Here is a 6,477-nt window from a genome sequence, read left to right on the forward strand (position 1 = left end):
CAGAAGTTGGCACTGAAAAAGTTACCTCAGGATTGGTTGTTGATGGCTCCGAAACCATGGGTTCCGAAGTCGCAGCTGTTGTCTTCAGTCGCATGTTGGACTTGCTCTGGTATACAAACGTCGGAGACGGCGTGTGACTCCGAACCCTCCTCATTATCTGGTGTAGGAGATCTTGGCCTACGAGCAGCTCGTTTGACTTTCTTCTTTGGAGTGTGAGCAGGTTTGGAAGGTCCAACCTTCACTTTTCGTTTACCCTGTTTCTTTGTCTTATCACCCTCTTCTAAAGCCTTTCGCATCTCAACGGCTAATGGACAAGAACCAGATGCCGGTTGCTTGCGATATTCTTTGATAACTTCACTGTCTGGTGGAACATTGCGATGCATGGTCTATGGAATAGATCCGATGAAGGCAAACCTTGAACTGTCAGACAGAATGACATTGGAAGTATGGAAAATTGGAATTATTGCAGTCACCGAACCCTCTATCACCAGAATGTTGTGACGATCAATTGCCCTCTGAACGATGATAACCTAAAAACGAGCACAAGATATCTCTGAGTGCCTTGTTACAGAAACAGTACTCTGAACTAGTTGAGCCCAAAGAACTGAGCCGTAACCTAGATTGATCCCAGAGTAAACACCATAAAGAATAGTAAGTAAGAGCTTACTTGCGTTGTCTGATCCTGTTACCCTCTCTAAGAAGCTTTTGAAAATTAGGATGAACAGTCTGTTCCACATGGGAGGAAGGTTGGGCTTCTTGAACTTAAAAACAATTGCAAGATAATTTTTGTAGCCCATCTGGTAGAACATCTCCAAAATAGTAGAAGAGGAGACTGATTCAGGATCGACCAAATCCCTGGCAGAGGGAAATCCCATTAATCGACTGAATCTGAACTTGGCGATGGATGTTTGCTGATTACCTATCTCGAAAGTGATAGTAGAAGTACTCTCTTCATAATGAGCAGTTGAGTAAGCTTTGGATAGAAGAGCCAAAGGAACATGTTCTGTCTTCGATAGTGTAGTAGCCAAAGGAGAGTGTCTCAGGCATTCAATGAGTGGTTGGAGAAAGGCGTCATACTTGGATGGATCAAGGTCCAAGATGAGATTTTGGTTAGCCTTGATGCCCAGTAGCCCTGATGAAGCGGTTTGACCAGATGGAGTTTCTGATGAAGCAGCCATGGAAATCTATGGAGAAGACGATGAACAGTAGTGAGAGAAAAGGGTTTTCTTGCGCCGGAAGGAGAAATTCTTTGAAAGCGATGAATGAGAATGACGCTTTGAATTTACTTATATACGTAATTAGTGGTGAGAGAAAACCGGCGGTTGGCGCTCCATATCCCTGAAAAAGCGCCTGAAAAAAAATGTGACTGGTTGGCGTGTGTCAGGCGGTGTGATGTCAGCGAAGTTTGAAATCTTCCACGCCAATATCGCAATATTATCCCTTAAAATCCGCCGTTTCAGTTTACACTTTCGTAGTAGTTCACCAATTCCTGTTCTACGAATCTGAAAGTAATCATTAGAACTACGAACCAGACTTTTTGAAAATCACATGGATCTTCGTGCAAGAGTGTGCCAAAGATAAAGAAATAAATCAAGTTATCTAAGGGATTCTATTAATGTCATTAAAGACATGAAACAGTTGGATCCCAGGCAACGATCTCTTCCTTCGGAGTCAAGAGAGACTCAAAAGTGTCTGTGTGGTATCCCGTTGAATTACGATCATCTGCTTGTTGAGAAACAGTGAAAGGATTCTTCACATTTAGGCTTAAGGGTGGCTTGATCTTCAACTAAACTCCGAAACTCAACATAAGTCTGAACGTTCGGAAGAAGTACTTGTCTGGCCAGTGTAGTCATAAGAACAAGTATGCTTTGGAATTATCTGAGTGGCTGGATAATATAGAAATCTCAAGAAAAATAAAAAGTTGGATCTTATGGGAAGAAATGTCTTAGGTCTAGATCATTTCATTAAGATCTCACAAAAATAAAATAATGAGATTTCAAGTACGAACCACGAAGGTGGATTCACATCAATTCCATGGTGAAAGCTAGAACATATCAATTGTTCACCGTCAATTCAGAAATTTGTTTTGGAGTTTGGTTTCACTCAATTCGTGGTGATAACGAATTTAAGATCATGAACACAGAAATTGTGTAACCATAAACCTCAGTGGTAATATCTGAGAGTCTCAAGGGTTACGAGCGTGAAAGCGAATGTGATATGGAGAAATGTGAAAGGTGGTTCTGAAGGTATAAATGTACCTCTGCTATAAAAGAATGACCAAGCAGTCAACTCTTAACTCAACATGAGAAGAGTAAGGTAGCTCAACGACTTGCGTGAATATTAGCCTGATTAGGAAGAAACGATTGGTATTATCGATTCATTAAAGCTTCAAACATAGAGTCTCAGAGGCTTCATTCAACATGCAGCAACATGCTTCTAGGGACACTTCACTAGTGCAAAGATTCGGAATTAAATACCTGCCCTATTATTCTTAATTGAGAGTATTATGATATGTTCCTTCAATCCTGCTCAATTATCTATTATTTTTGGTATTTTAATATTTTCATTAAAAGAAATAAAACCGAAAATGAAGAAAATATTTTTGTGTTTTTGAGTGTTTTTGATTTTTTGAAAAAGAAAAAAAAACAAAAAATAAAGAAAATATTTTTGATTTTTTGATTTTCTGAAAAATAAATAAAGACAGAAAATAAAAAAAATATTTTTGAGTTTTTGATTTTCTGAAAAATAAATAAAAACAAAAAATAATAAAAATGAAATTACAAGTGTATAAAGATCTAAGAAAACAAAATATACAAAGGATACATGAAGTTTCGAACCTCCGAATGAATAGTGGACTGCGAGTCGCTGCGAGCGTTCGTAGATGAACACTAGACTACGAATAAACAGCAGACTAAGAATCACTACGAGCGTTCGAGGATCAACAGTAGACTACGAATTAATACGAGCGTTCGGACCAATTCGCAGCAAATTCTTACTAACTACGAAGGTAGTTTCGGAATAGATTCTGCTTCAATCATTCCTAAGCCTTGAAGTATTCTATTGAAAATTTGTTCAGATAAGGCCTTTGTAAAGATATCAGCCAGTTGATCAGCAGATCTCACAAAGTGAATTTCAACATTGCCACCTTCAACATGATCCTTAATGAAGTGATACCTCAGTGCAATATGTTTAGTCTTGGAGTGCTGCACTGGGTTGTGGCAAATGCGAATTGCACTTTCAGAATCGCAGTACAAAGGGGATTCTCTTCATATTAATGCCATAGTCCCTTAGTTGACTTTGGATCCAAATGACTTGCGATGTGCATGAGGCGGCTGCTATATACTCAGCTTCAGCAGTCGATAGGGAGACACATGTTTGCTTTTTAGATTGCCAACCGACGAGTTTGCCATCAAGATATTGAAATCTGCCAGTTGTACTTTTTCGATCAAGACCGCATCCGCCAAGATCAACATCTGAGAATGATTGCACAAAGAATCCTGAGCTAGAAGGGTACCAAATTCCGAGGGAGGAAGTTCGTTTAAGATATCTGAAGATATTCTTTACTGCAGTCATGTGGGGTTCACGAGGATTTGCTTGAAACCTGACACAATAGCAAACAGAAAACATGATGTATGGACGACTAGCGGTTAGATACATGAATGAACCTATCATTTGTCGATAAAGAGTCATATCAGCAGCTGGTTTGTCCAAAGACGGTGTTAGCTTTGTTCCGAATGCCATTGGAACCTTCACCTTTGAATCTTCCACCATTCCGAACTTTGCAAGTAAGGTCTTCGTATAAGCTTCCTGGTAGATAAATATTCCCTCTTAACTCTATCTTATATTCAAACCAAGTAAAAAGTTAATCGGACCCATGGAGCTCATCTCAAACTTAGTTTCCATCAACTTTCGAAACTCAGCAGTTAATCTAGGATTAGTAGATCCGAAAATGATATCATCAACATAAATCTGGGCGATCATCAGATGGTCACCATCTTTCTTGCGAAATAAGGTTGGGTCGACCGAGCCTTCTTTAAATTTAGATTGTTTTAAGAATCTAGTGAGGGTTTCATACCATGCTCGTGGAGGTTGCTTCAGACCATATACAACTTTATCCAGAATATAGCAGTGGTTCAGATATTTCTTGTTTACGAACCCAGGTGGTTGTTCCACATAGACCGTTTCTTCTAGTTCTCCGTTCAGAAAGGCACACTTGACGTCCATTTGATAGAATTCAAAGTTCTTGTGAGTTGCATATGCCAGAAAGATGGGAACAGACTCCAACCTTGCTACTGGTGTGAAATTTTCCATTATAGTCTATGCCTTCCTCTTGGAAATACCCTTTTACGACTAACCGAGCCTTGTTTCGTATCACATTCCCCTCTTTGTCAATCTTATTACGGAACACCCATTTGAGACCAACAACAAATGCATCCTTCGGAGTTGGAATCAGTCTCCAAACCTTGTTGCGTTTAAACTCATTGCGCTCCTCCTGCATTGCTTGCACCTAATCAGAATAATCAAGAGCAATCTTAACATTTTTGGGCTCAATCTTGGAGATAAACGAATTAAACATGCAAAATTCCATTTCGGAGAATAGTGCAGTCTGATTCGCCTTTTGTTGTGCTCTCGTAAGAACTCCTAAAGATGTTTCTCCGATTACTTGTGTTTTGGGATGATATTTGGTCCATTTTGTTAGTAGAGGGTAGTTCAAATCATAGGATGGATCCAGTTTGGCATTCACGTCTTCAAATTCGGAACGAGCATCCGAATCATCATTTGCATTCGCATTCTCCCCCTCAAATGATGGATTTGGCTCTTTGTTTGGAACTGGATTCTCCCCCTGGATAGTTGTGCTTGGTGTAGAGGTTGATGTAGAACCCTCCCCCTAAATTGTAGCATTCGTAGCTTGTGGTTGAGATGGAATGTCTAAAGCTTTCGGAATCAGGGGCTCGTTTTCAAGATCCTTCACAGCATCATCAATAATCTTCTTTAGTTCATCTTCCTTGTTATTAGCCGCTTTAGATTCCGAAGATATCGCCTTGTTTGGCTCATCAAACAGGTTCATGAATTCCTCATAAAGGTTAGAAAGAGGAATCGTCATCGGATTGGTCGTGGGAAAAACCTCCTCTGATTGAGAGTCAGCCCTCTGATACTTCTTCAGATAAGAGTCATCAAAGGTGACATAATAGGTTTCTTCTATCTTTTTAGACTTTTTTTTGAGAATCCTATATGCCTTCAAAGTCAGAGTGTACCCTAATAAGATTCCTTCGTCTGCTTTCACATCAAACTTGTTCCTTTGCTCCTTTGAATTGAAAATAAAACACCTGGAACCAAAGACATGAAAGAACTTAACGTTAGGTTTTATTTTATTAAGAACTTCATACGCAGTGATGGAGAATATTTAATTAAGGAGAGATCGATTCTGAGTAAAACAGGTTGTGCCAATAGCTTCTGCCCAGAAGTAGAGCGGTAAATTCGCAAACGATAGCATGGTCCTCGCAGCTTCTCACAAAGAACGGTTTCGTCTTTCAACAACTCCGTTCTATTGTGAAGTGTAAGGAGCAGAGAAGTTGTGATCAACTCCCTTTCCAGTCAGGGATTCTTCAAACACGTGGTTTTTGAACTCCGAACCATTATCGCTACGTACGTTCCGAACTTGCTTTCGCAGTTAAAGCTCAATCTGCTTGATAAAGTCATTAAGCTTGGAACTAGCTTCAGATTTCTGCTTAAGAAAATAAACCCACGTAAATCTGTAAAAATCATCAACAATAACTAAAATTTACTTGTTACCACCAATGCTCTCGATGGCTGAAGGACCAAAGAGATTTATATGTAAAAGCTCAAGTGGCTCGATCACTTTGGTGTTTATTATTGTTGAATGACTCTTCCTGCTCTGCTTCCTATGTTTGCAGGATGCACAAAGATGTTCTTTATCATACTTTAGAAGTGGCAAGCCTCGCACATGATCACCAAGCACGAGTTTGTTGATATCCTTGAAGTTTAAGTGCGAGAGCCTTCGGTGCGAGAGCCAACTATCATCCGAAGGTGCTTTCGTAAGAAGGCATATGGCTGACTTTCCTTTGATAGGATTCAGATCAACGGATACATCTCGCCTTTTCTCTTGGACTTCAGAAGCACTGTTTTGTCTTCTTTTCTATGATCTCAGATCCCTCATCGTCAAACGATACTTTTAGACCCGTACCAGCAACTAGTTGAGATACGCTTATGAGGTAGTGTTGCAGACCTTCCACATAGGCTACCTTCCGAATGGAGAATTATCCATTCCTAACTATGTTGTAACCCTTGATTTCTCCGAGTGAATTATTTCCAAACTTGACTCGTCCTCCATCCTTTAACGATCTAAATTCCCTTAATTCTTCATTGCTTCCTGCCATGTGACACGGGAAGCCACTATCAATATATCATTCGGAGTTAAACTGCTCGTCATGAATCACCTACAAAAATTCAAAGAGA

The sequence above is a fragment of the Lactuca virosa genome, chromosome 8 (genome assembly GCF_052849685.1).
Source record: "Lactuca virosa cultivar CGN04683 chromosome 8, Lactuca_virosa_CGN04683_v6, whole genome shotgun sequence".
Taxonomy (NCBI): Eukaryota; Viridiplantae; Streptophyta; class Magnoliopsida; order Asterales; family Asteraceae; genus Lactuca; species Lactuca virosa.